At 42.7% G+C, this 13,345-nt stretch overlaps 1 pseudogene; it reads left to right on the top strand.

Annotated features, from left to right (window-relative positions):
* Window positions 1-1,532: 1,532 nt before the first annotated feature.
* LOC116642744 lies at window positions 1,533-10,055 on the top strand (annotated as a pseudogene).
* Window positions 10,056-13,345: the final 3,290 nt, after the last annotated feature.

The following is a 13,345-nucleotide window of genomic DNA, read 5'->3' on the forward strand; positions in this document are numbered from 1 at the left end:
TCTTTCTAAAGAGGAAAACTCTTTACTAAAATGTGAATAAATCTTAGAGTTGGCCTATACATCAGAGATAACTATAAAGCAGTGAGACTAACGCAGGACTTTTCCGTTGTAAAAAAGAAACTATTTGAAAAACCAGGAGCCATTTTTTCCCCATTCTTGACCTTGAGCAAACTGGGCTGGTTGGTAGTATTATTATCACCTAATTTGAGTCGATCAAAAGGGAAGAATGAGATGTCATGAATTACAGGAGGAATGGAATGCGTTTACCCCTGGATTGAAATTGTCAGTTGGGCATGTTAGTTGTTAACTTAGGATTCTGAAATGCTTCAAATCACAACATTTAAATATCTGTACGTTCTGGTATTGGGAAACCTTCTTAGTTATATCTTTCTCACTCTGCATGTCAAATGTCAGAGGCAACAAAATAGCCAGGACGGATCTGCGATGTCTACACTGAATGCATTCTAATGGGCTGGTTTCTACTGGTCACAGACACATGCCAGTTTCTGTTACAGTTGCCGCACATGGTCCCTTAGAGAACCTTGATGTAGCTTAGTTCACTGACCATGATTTCTATAACTTGCGGTTTCTGTCTAGTTGACTCATTCATTCTCTCAATCCTTGAATCATCTAACCCTCCCTTACTAGTTTCACCTGCATTTTGTCTTCTAGCCCAAGACTTTCCTGTTTATTCCTTTAGCCCACCGAGGAAACAGGAACCAGTTAGCATCACCACCTATCACTCCAGCCACCGCACTCTTGCTCCAGATTCTGTTTCAGGCAATCCCAGCATCTCCAGCCTTTCTTCAGAGTTAGGTCTCCCGAAAGCTTTGTCCTTCTTACTCTTTGCAACACCTATGGACCTAAAACTGCTCTTAGGAGCAGACGATATACACTAAGGCCCCAAATAACAGTTTTGCCCTACACTTCATTTTCATAGACGCCTCTCTAAGCCTCCTGTCTCATCTAAGGAGGAAGGGCAGATAGCTAAGAAACAGCTGTGAAGGTCACAGTCCAGGGACAGAGGTCGGCTAAGAGACTGAGGTGTAGCAATAAGATTATAGAATGCTTCCCCTCCCCCACACTTACCCCACCACTGCCACCAACCAGGGCTTCTATATAATAACAGTGGCCTACAGCTGAAAGAGTGGCAAGACACAGGCTTTCTCTAAGCTGAAGTACTTAGGAAAGCCGAAAGTTAACAAGGGAGATAAAACAAGGATGTAAGAGGAAGTCTCTGGAATGTACAGCTACAACAAATACGGCCCGCAGCCCAGCTCCTAGCTAAATTCACATAAAACCTCACACTAAAGGCCTACTACTACCTGATATATCGTGTGAGGCTTCAACAAAAAAACGTACAAAGCAAAACAAGCAAACAAAAAACACAGCCTGAAGAAAGAGAGCAAGCATCAGAACAAGATTTAGATATGACACAGTTACTAGAATTATTAGACAGTTACTAGAATTATGAGATTTAAAATAATTATGTTTATTATGTTAAGGGCTCTAATGGAAAGAAAATAGTCAACATGCAAAACAAGAAGGTAATGTAAGCAAAGAGATGAAAACTGTAAGAAAGAATAAAAAGGAAAGGCTATATATAAAAAACACTGTAATAGAAGTGAAGAATAACTCCAATGGATTCATCAGTAGACTGGACATGAGTGAGGAAAGAGTGAGCTTTCAGACATGTCAATAGAAACTTCCCAAACTGAGATGCATAGAGGAAAAACAAATGGAAATGAAGTAAACAGAACATCCAAGAACTGTGAGACAATTACAAAAGATGAAACATAAGGATTGTTGGAATATCTGAAGGAGAAGAAAAGGAGTATGGAGTAGAGAAAATATTTGAAGGGATAATGGCCAAAAACAGACACCAAACCACAGACACAGGAAGCTCAGAGAATACAAAGTTGGATAAATATCTAAAGGTATACACCTTGGCATATCATATTCAAATTTCAGAGACTCAATGACCAAGAGAAAATCCTTAAAGAAGTCAGAGAAAGGGGCGCCTGGGTGGCTCAGTCAGGTAAGCGTCTGACTCTTGATTTCCACTCAGGTCACGATCTCAGGGTTGTGAGACTGAACCCCATGTTGGGCTCTGCACTGGGCGTGGAGCCGCTTAAGATTCTCTCTTTTCCTCTCCTTCTGCCCCTCCGCAGCCCTGGCTTGTGCACGCTCTTTCTCTCTCTGCCTCAAAAAAAAAAAAAAAAAAAAAAAAAGAACACGCTAGAAAAACAGAACACCTTACCTATAGGGGAGCAAGGATACAAATTACATTGGGCATCTCATCAAAAACCATGTAAGCAACAAGAGAGTAGAGTGAAATATCTAAAATGTTGAAACGAAAAATCCATCAACCCAGGGTTCTACATCCCTCAAAACTATCATTCGAAAGAGAAGGAGATTGTGTGAATGAAAAAACAAGCCACAGACTGGGAGAAAATATTTGTAAAACACATATCAGATAAAGGACTTGTAGCCCAAATATGGAAAGCACTCTTAAAACTCAATGATAAAAAAACAAACAACCCAATTAAAAAGTAGGCCAAAACGAACCTGGTCTGTGTTTGCGACAAAACCATGAAGGCAGCAGGCTGGGTCATAATTGAGGAGTACCACGCGTGCCTAGACAACTTCCACACCAACAAGTGTGTGTGAAAGGAGATCACCATTATTCCCAACAAGAAGCTCCGTGACAAGAAAGCAGCTGATGTCACACATCTGAGGAAGTGGATTCAGAGAGGCCCAGGGAGAGGGATCGCCATCAAGCTGCAGGAGGAGGAGAGAGAAAGGAGAGAGAATTATGTTCCTCATATCTCAGCGTTGGATCCCGGAGATCATGGAATTAGATCCTGACACTAAGGACATGTTAAAACTCTTGGACTTTGGCAGTGTGTCCAATCTACAGGTCACTCAGCCTACAGTTGGGATGAATTTCAAAACACCATGTGGAGCTGTTTCAATCTTTCTGCTGGACTGTAATATTTATTGGAGAATAAACCTTAAACAACAGCAACAGCAAAAAGTGGACCAAAACCTGAACAGATACCTCACCAAAGATAATATACAGATGGAAAAGAAGCATATGAAAAAATGCTCAGCATATATCTTTAGAGATTTGCAAATTAAAACAACGAGATCCCACTACACACCTACTCGAATGACGAAAATCCAAAACGCTGACAACACCAAATACTGACAACGATGTGGAGCAGCAGGAACTCTCATTCATTGCTGGTGAGAATGCAAAAGAGCACAAGCACTTTTGGAAGACAATTTGGCAGTTTCTTACAAAGCTAAACCTAGTCTACCAGATGACCCAGCAATTGTGCTCCCTGATATTTACCCAAATAAGTTGAAACTCATGTCCACAGAGAAATGTTCACAGAAATGTTTATTCATAATTGCCCCAAATATCCTTCAATAGGTGAATGGACAAAGTATAGTACATCCAGATAATGGAATATATATTCAGTGATAAAAAGGAATGAGCTATCAAGCCATGAAAAGACAGGGAAGAACATTAATTGCTAACCATCAAGTGAAAGAAGCCAATCTGAAATGGCTATATATTGTATGATTCCAACTGTATGACATTCTGGAAAAGGCAAAATTAGAGAGACAATAAAAAGATCAGTGGTTGCCAGGGGTTTGAGAAGATGAGAAGGGATAAAGAGAGAACAATGAATAAATGGAACAGAGGCATCTTTGAGGACAATGAAACTATTCTGTATGATATCATAATGGTGGATACATGTCATTATACATTTGTCAAAACTCCCAAATTTGTACAATACAAAGAGTAACCCTTAATCTAAACTATGGATTTTAGTTGATAAAAATGTACCAACACTGGTTCATCAATGGTAGTAAATGTACCACATCGAAGTAAGATGTTAATAATAGGGGAAAATTGTGTGTGAGTGAGAAGTAAGGGGGTATATGAGAATTCTGTACTTTCCACTCAATTTTTCTGTAAACCCACAACTGCTCTGGAAAATAAAGTCTGTTAATTAAAAAAAAAAAAAAAAGTGAAGGAGAATAAAGACCTTGTTGGATAAACAAAACCTCCAATCTGGAGGCTTCTGAAACTGATATAGCCTACTGGGTTTTGGGGACCCTTGGCTGACTGTAGAAATTCAGCATACCTAGATGTGAAGAGACTTCACCACTTTGCTGAGTGTGAAAAAGTAATTATGGGGCCTGGTTAAGAAAAGTAAAGATGTGCATTTTATCAATATAGAGTGGAGACTCGCGTTTGTTGGTATGTGACTGATTCTGTGCTAGGTGCTTAACATGTCATATTACTCCCTTCCTCCCTCCCTTCCTTCCTTTAAAGAAGATACAATGTCCTTAACGAGTTTACTCTCTAGTAGAGACTGACAGTTCCAGGAGAATCCAGTATTGTAAGGTCATGTGCCTGTGATAAGGAGATTACAAGGTATGGCGGCCGCACACAGGAGGGTGCATATCCAGCCTTGGGGGCACAGGGAAAGCTCTTGTGGGAGGTGATACCTACGTTGACCTGAAGAATGAGTGGCAATTAGATAAAGGGGGAGGGAGGCAGGGGGAGGGAAGCCAATTCCAGGCAGAGAAAACAACCTCCCTGAAGGCCCAGAGATGAGTGAAAAGTCAACAGAGTTCAGTATAGAGAGAACTTACAGTGCCAGAGCTATGGAGACCAAATATGACACCAGAGTATTAAGAAAGGACGGGATCTTGGCCAGCTGGGGTAAGAAATATCCTGAGGGCAGTGAGAAGCTGTGTAAGGAGGGGAGTGAACAAAGAAGACTTGCTCTTCCCAAAGGTCTCTCTGGATGAAGGGTGGAGAATGGGCCAACCTTAGGGACAGGAGACTCTTGCAATGATCGAGGCTGGAATTGTGACACCCAAACTAGAGATGGAGATACAGCTAGTGAGCTTCGAAAGAGCTGGAATCAAGAGCTGAAGCTTGCTGGTTTCTGTGATTAGAGAGTGGTGAAAGGAGAGAAAGAAATTCGAGGGACTTTTAAGTTTTCTGGTGACACATGATGGCATCTTTAGCTGAGTAGAAAACAGATCTGTGAGGTCAGAGGGAAGGAAAGATGATGTTTTCCATTTGGAACATTTGGTTCAAAGAGCCTGTGGGACGTGGGATAGAGTGTACAGTTGTGAGACTTAGAGAAGAAATTTGGGCCAGAGAGAAAAGACCTGGAAGTTGCTGGCATAAGAGTAGCGTTTCAGTGGGAGATTTACTTGTACAACAACCATTTCAGGCAACCATTTCTCTCCCTGTTTTCAGAAGAGGGAACCAAAGTTAGGAAAGCGTAAATAACTTGCTCAAAATCAGTTAGGGAGTGGTGGAACCAGGATTTTTAACCTGTACATTTCCACTGCACAGCACTGTTTCTGGGTCACTGCACTGTTTCCGAGTAATCTGATTGTATCGCTCCTATGGAGCATCTGAGAATTCTGGAAAACACTCCTACTCAGCACAGGAGCTCACCTGGAGAAATGTCACTGTTTACAGCTCCAAAGTTCCTTTTTGGAGGCTAATGCAAAACACATCAGCTTCTCCATGAGAGTTTCCTTTCATCAGAATGATGCCAACGATACTTGGTCTATGAAAGCAGCCCTGAAAGTCCTTCCAAGCCAGACCTGTAGTGGGTGAGCAATCTCACCCTTGTGGTAAACAGTCCGCGTCCTCGGGCCCTAACCTAACCACTGAACACATCAGATAAGTGGTGGTGGAAACAGACAACCCATTTCCCTTGCTGATACAAGGCTGGCTCCAGAACGGCTGGCTCCGGGTTTGGCTATCCATCCCCTGTCCTGGGACACCCACGGATGTCACCTGTCTCCTCCTCGTGGGGATTCCCACATCTCCCTCAACCTGACCTGTAAACTCCACCTCCTTTCTTAGTCCAGATAGCATCAGAGTTGAAACCTCTTCTTGTTTTCCGTTCAGAGGGAAGCTGGATGTTCTTTGGGATGACCTCATCTCTCTTGGCATCCCCCTTCCCACCCCCATCTCCCAGGCACTGTCATTTTCATCTGCATGGCCTCTGGGGCCTTCCGCTACGGAGGGACCTGCTTCATAGCTGACACCAAGGCTCAAGCTCTAACCTCTCACACGTTCTCATATAACATCTCATCTGCTGGTGGAATACATTTGTTTGTGATTACAGGCTGCTTACAATACCATTGCACAGGGCCTTGTGTTATGGCCAAGCGCCATGAGAAAACACATTAGTAATTTTTTATGACCCTAGAGCAACCACGCAGAATTTCCCTAAAACAGAAAACATGAAGGGATTTTATGGTCTTGCACTATTAGACATCCCTTATGGCTGATGCATGTATATTAGAACTAACAGAACACAGGATTTTCCAGACATTTTGGGTTGAGAGATTTCTGATTCTAATTAGCGAACACCCCTTGTTTATCTGCTCTGGGGGACATAAAACACACAAGGAAATTACAAACAAAAGGCATCAAGGTTTTGAATGTTTCTCTTGATGTATTAACTTACTCCTGGGCTTAAATGAGATGCTCTTAGTAAGCCACTCCTGAAAGTAACTGTGAAATGATAAAAATTGGAAGCGACTGGTGAATTCTCAGGGATTCTCGCTGCACCTTTTTGCCAAATAGCATATGGCGTGGACTTCCCATTAGATTGGGACACAATCTGGCTCTCCTATGGGGTGGCTGTCTCTCACACACACACCCACACACACCATCCAATAAAAATGTCTAAAAAGAGAATAGTGGAGGGTGCCTGGGTGGCTCAGTAGTTAAGCGTCTGCCTTCGGCTCAGGTCATGATCCCGGGGTCCTGGGATCGAGCCCCACATCGGGCTCCCTGCTCCGCGAGAAGCCTGCTTCTCCCTCTCCCTCTGCTGCTTGTGCTCCCTCTCTCGCTGTCTGTCTCTGTCAAATAAATAAATAAATAAAATCTTTAAAAAATAAAAAAGAGAATAGTGGACTTTCATTTGGCCTTAAGAATAAATACATATATTATTTCAATTAAAAAAAACCCATCCTATTTTTGGCACTCTTACTGGTGTTCAATGTCTACCCAGGAGTTTTTGATAAAGTAGCAGGAGAGAACTGGAGAGCTTCTAGCCCTCTCAGAGGAACTACATTGGAACATTTTAATTACTTTTTTGTGGAGGACAAACTCACTCCAAATTTGGCAGCTCTGAGAGGCCTCCCCACCCAGCTGGGAGTGTGTTCCCAAGTGCCCAGAGAGTGAAGGTAAGTCAGCCAAGAGTGTGAGAAAACAAAAGACACCAGGGAGGCAGTGAAACAACCCTATCTAATAAAAGAGCTTAAATTAGAAAAATTGGAAAAAAATAATGTCGCCTTTTTAATATAGTGTTAGTAGTTGGCATGATGGTGTCACCTCTTTAAACTCCACATGAACGTGTGACAGCCACCTTTCCCAATTGCCTATCAGCCTTCGAATACGTACACCCGCGGAGAGGCAAAGGGTGAGAACCCGGCTGAGCATTTCTTTTTCTTTCCTTTTTTTTTTTTTAAGGATTTATGTATTTATGGGGGGGGGAGGGGCAGAGAGAGAGGGAGAGAGAGTCTTAAGCAGACTCTGCACTGAGCATGGAACCCGATGCAGGGCTCTATCCCATGACCCTGAGATCACGACCTGAACCGCAACCAAGGGTCAACCAAGAGTCGCAGGCTTAACCGACTGCGCCCCCCAGGCGCCCCTGGCTGAGTGGTTCTGTAGTAAGAGCCATGGAAAAAGCACAGTAGGCAAAGCACAGTAATGAAGTACAATGGTATGTGGGTCTCATATCGATGGTGCTATGGTGATGTAACAAATTTCCCAAGGCTCAAACATATTTAACCTCCCTTAAAAAAAAACCTAATATATTTGTGAGATACTGTGGGGGAATATCTGTTGGGTCATCTCACCCCTAACGGGATGGAAAAGACGGGTTTGCCCTCTACCCCCTCACCTGTTACCTTCCCTGGGGTTGAGTGTTATCACCTGTTTCTCATGGCCCCCTGGGAACACAGATGGACTCACTGTCAGTGCACAATGGTATCGATAGGCGACATTGAATGTGCCCTTAAAGTAATAAGATTGACCTGTGTATTGCCTTTTTAATATCTGGACTCATCTAATGTTGTCATTGTTATACTGGAGGCAATGTCCTCAATACTAATCTGTACATACTGAAAGGTAATCTTTTTTGATATTAAAATTTATTTAACAATGTAATCTGAATGGTATAATGGAAAACCTGATTTTTAAAAAGGTAGGTGAACATATTTGTACATAAACAAATAACAAGGAAATAAGAAACATGTAACTATAAGTCACATCTGCATATGTTCTAAAGATATGGTTTTACTATTTTACAAAATACTTTTTAATGATGTAAGTGACATTTGTGGAAATTTCTAATAATGTTTTTATTCTGACCAAGACTTTGTATACCAACTTTCAGTCTAAGAGAAGCATTTTATAACTGAATTATAATCCCCAAAAGATAGGAATTTAACCTGAAAACTGTCAAAAAAACTCCTTAGTTATAGCATCACAAATAGGAACCTATAAAAACTTGGTGGTTGTGTATGAATTAGAGTTGAGTGTACTCTGTCATTATCTCAAACAGCCCTGCTGTTTCTTAGCTTCTGAGGCGAGGATTTAGGCATCAATTCACTTGCATGTCTTTTTCCTTGGAGAAAAGATCTTCTCTCTTTTCATTCACTGGATTGGTGATGCAAGCGGATAGCTAACCCCCAAGAGCACACCCAGAGACTCACTAATCAATCCCATTAGGAAGGAGAGAGCGCTGCACATTTAGGCTATGTTGAGGGTAGTTACGTGGCAGACACAGATACAATGTGTGGCAAGTTGATATTGATTGTGTTGTAATGAATAAAATGTGTCCAGTGCTTACCGGACCCAAGGATGCCTCTGAGAAGCATTGCCATAAAGTTATGACTGGAAGCACATTTTAATCATATTTGGCTCCTTGTAGCTCAGTTTTAGATCATGCAATCTGTGGAGAGCATCCATTGACTGGCATATTGTCCTAAGTTCAGTTACAGTTTACGAGATGTGGAAGAGAGAAACTCCACTCACAACAATTACCTAGGATTCACAGGATTTCGATCACTTCGCGAACGCTCTTTCACTGGTTGACTTTTGCTCTCCAGCCCAGGTTTGGCTATTCTTCGACCTGGAATTAAATCACTGAAGTCCAATCTTCTCAGGTTTCCCTCCTCCCCAGGAGAGTAGATTTAGAGTGGTCATAAGAAAATCAACTCATCCCTAATCAGTTGGCCCAAAGGGACCCAGAATGCTCCTCCCTCTTCCTTTTACAATCCTTCCAATAAAACTTCTCTACTTTTTTTTTATCCCTAGGTGGGGAGTGCTTTCAGAGAGTTCACACAGTGAGTGTGGTTTGTGCATTCAATAGTAAGATCTAATCATTGCCTCTTGAGGGCTGAAAAATGAAAACACTGGATAAGAGCCCACCTTCTGGCTTCATGCTTGTCAAGAACAGGATCTATTAGCCTTTTAAAGAAATACTGATAATAAAAAGCAGACTAAGTGAGCTATGTGAATTGGCATCTAATCAATTATTTTCTGAGCTCTTTCCCCCTTCAGTTACTCAGAGCTGCATGAGCAAACATGATTTTACTGTTTCAGACCCTCTCGACTTAAACAGAACTTGGAATAATATATAAGCCTGTGCACGCCCCCATTCTTTTTTGAGATGTTTTTATCATCATCATCATCATCATCATCATCATCATCATCATCAAAAAGGTCATATTCCCTTTAATTAAAGGGTGTACAAGTCAGAAACTCCCAGCCTGCATTCCCCAAGCATCAAGAGGTACGAGGCCTGAGCTTTCCTGCCATAGCCCACCAACAGGGTCGGGACATCAATGATGTGAGGATGAGGACAGCTGACAGCCGACCCAGAGCACTGAGAGCTCAGGCTACTTTCTTTTTCCCACATCAGTTCTTCACTGTAGTTGACCTAGAAGCTTTGGATGTGGACAGCACTGCATACTTGGAATAATACTTTTTTTTCTCTTTAAACTTCTTGCCCTATAGATGATTCACTTCTCCTGGGCTAAAATTGGACTCACCCTGAGCATCTTTGGCATGGAAGACATTGCAGCATTTGGAGGGTCTCCTTGCAGATTTGTCACATCGGATGCTCTGATGCGCCTTTACTTCCCCTGTCTGCCATCTCCACTATGCCTCACCTCCTCTCCTCCTCTCTCCGTACTCAAACTCCACCCTTTGCTTCTCCATATATCACTGGAAGAAGAAACGCATTTGTGATTTTCCCTGAGTGCGGGCCAGTTCGTTATTTTAGCATGGGTATGCCTGGTTTCGCAAGGTGCATACCAGGCAGCTGAAGAGTGACGTCGATTTTGACCTGCCATCTGTAGTCCCCGCCCAGGGGATGTTTGGAAGCACCAGCTCCTCAACTCCCGAGGTCATCTTTGTTAACCTTCTGTTAACCCTTAGGGGAGTGTGAGAATGCCAAAAGAAATCCCACACCACAAGGAAGAGGCAACTGGAGGACACACGGTGGTTAAAAAGGATTTCTATTTGGATCTATTATCCAAACTTGGGCTTGAGATAGGTGTGGTTAGTGCCATTGGCTGGTTTGGGGCACAAAATGCTTCTCTTGAGAAAAAAAAAAAAAGGTGGGATTCTCTAAAGCACCCAATTACTCTTATGAAGTTCAGATTTTTCTTAAAATTAGATTGAGAAAAATCCATTTCTACATGCCACATGCATTCCAGAGGACGCTCTAATGCACATGTTTCCAGGCCTCATCTGAAATCCTGTTGGGTAATTCCAGCCAGACCTTGACCCTGAATGTTGTGAGGACCAGGATGGCGTTACCAGTTATTGTCTCTTTTGTGAGAAGCTGGAGTTGAACTTGGGAGCATGATTAATGCTAGCTCAATTTTCCCCTCCCTCCAGCCAACCACTGAAATCACTAAGGCTGCTCACAGGATAAACACGTCTGTTAGTTTGTTCCTAGGAATTATCCTATACTTTTCACTGTAACAAATTAATTTGCCCCTTTCATCACCCCCCACCCCCGGCACCTTTCCCCTCCACTCTTTACCTATTTGGACCTAGACCCGAAGCCATGGATTCTCTTGGGAGTCTGTTCACATATGTCAAAGCTCAGTCAAGGTCCCCCTGAGCTGGAGCAGAGCTCACTGTTCCTGTCTTAACTCTCTATTCCCAGAGTCTTTGTTGTCTGCTTCTAATGCTTAATCATTATGCCAGTGGAAGAAAGGGATTTTTAATACTTTTAATAAATAATTCAAGAATCTGAATAAATATCCACATTTTCGAAGGAAACCCAGGGCTACCTCTTTCCCAACCCTTCTTCCATAGTCAACAAACATTTGGGGAAAGCCTTTTATGAGGCGGCTGCTCAGCTGGGCCCTTACATTTTACTTGGTCTTTACCAACAGCCATTAACATGGTACTGCACATGTGGTAGGTGCTCAGTGACTGTGTTCCGGTTAAATGGATTACCTCCTGGAACAGAGTTATTAGCCTAACTTTGGAGCTGAGGAAACCAAGGCCCCAAGTAGTTAAGTGAATTGCCCAACATACTGGGCTTTGACTGAACTGGTCCTCTGTCCATCCCTGTTGCTGTCTTTGTCGTATTCACGTCTGTTAGTGAAAGCTTCCATCCGGCTGGTACCAGGAATGGGACTGTCTAACATTCTGTCTCATGGCTTCAGAAAGGCATGGTGCTATTTATGGAGAGAACATGGGTTACTGACCAGTGTGGTGTTTTGCCTTTTGGCCTTTGGAATGCAGTCTACAGCATTTGCTCCAGAAAACCTCACACAGATTTGTGTTTGCAGAAAGGGGTCCAAAGACTTAATTATTTTTTGGGAGCTCCACTATTTGTCCTTTGCTAACCAGGTCATCCTTCAGACAGAAAAAATGTTGTGTGTGACCCAGCCAAGGCTGCTGCTCAATGGGGTTGACAGCAGGCCAGAAACTCAAAAGCCCTGCCCGCAGGCCTGAGCATGTCCAGAGAGCGAGCTGACAGAAAGCAGCTCTCTGCATGCATCTGTCTCCCCTGTGCCTTTGTTCAAGTCTGGAAGAGTTACCCAAAGCAATGCCCACTTGACCCTTTCTGATGGGTGGTTGCATTGAGCTAATTGAGGAAGAAGCAGCCTGCCTCTTCTAACAGAAGCAGGAAAAACAGAATCCAACAGGCATTACCATGGCCTAGATGTTTCTATGACTTGCAACATTTCAAAATGTGTGTTTCCATCACTGTCAGTGGCAGCCGCCATATCTGTCTCTGTCGGGAGGCGGATGTAGAAGTGCCATTAAATAAAAACCTTGGAAATGTCAACATTTGCTTTTTCTACTTTCCCAACAACTGTTTTACAGATACGTTCACATGACTGAGATTCTTGCTCAAAATCCCTAAAGCACTTGAGAGTAAATTACAAAGGAGCCAAGTGGTGGCCTCTCTCTTTCTGCAGCAGTGTGTTCTTGGGGGTCTCTTGAGTGTCCAGAAGAGGGGCACAGACAGCTGTTTGATCAGTGAGTCCATCAGAGCTGTTAGCCATGCTGATCCTGAAGGGAGAGAGCAACTCGGAAGTCCAGTGGGGTGGTGCATCATTTCTTCCGCAGATATTTCTTTGTCTTCATGGCATGCAGAGCAGTGTGCTAAGTAGAGAAGAACTCAAAAGCAGGTCATCTCCAGCTCTCCTGGCCAATCGACATCTATCAAGGAATCTCTGCACTCCAGAACATGCTCTGGTTCCAAAAGTGGATGTCAGCATTTTCTAGTCAATTCGGATATGATTTATGTGTCCTTAAATATCAGCAAAAACTACAGTTAGAGTGACAACGATCATCTGGGCTGGTGAGTCTTCTCATGAAATCAACATTGATTTTACCCTTTCTTATATGCAGAAATTCCTCATGTGTTCTCCTTAAAAAAAAAAAAATCTTCAGTTTATTTGAAAGACCACACACAGCTACTCATTTGTAGAAGATGTGTAGATGAGATGGGAGAATGCATTTGAAGAGCTTCATATGTGTCTGTCCTCAGTAAAAGTGAGCTGCTGTTACCACCCTGTTACATCATCATCCCTGTCACTGTCATTCTAGTTTTTTGCTTGCCTTTGAGTAGAAGTTAAATCAATGGGAGCTGAGAGCTCTGGAAGTAAAAACTCCTCCTTGTACCTTGACATACACTTTTTGAGCTGTAAAGTGAAGTCTAGTTTGCCTCTGTTTTTAAACTGAAGGCCTGCCAATGCATAGCAATGGACATCCCATTTTAACACTCAAAGACCATGT

Source organism: Phoca vitulina, unplaced genomic scaffold (assembly GCF_004348235.1).
Source record: "Phoca vitulina isolate PV1807 unplaced genomic scaffold, GSC_HSeal_1.0 scaffold24, whole genome shotgun sequence".
In the NCBI taxonomy this organism is placed as follows: domain Eukaryota; kingdom Metazoa; phylum Chordata; class Mammalia; order Carnivora; family Phocidae; genus Phoca; species Phoca vitulina.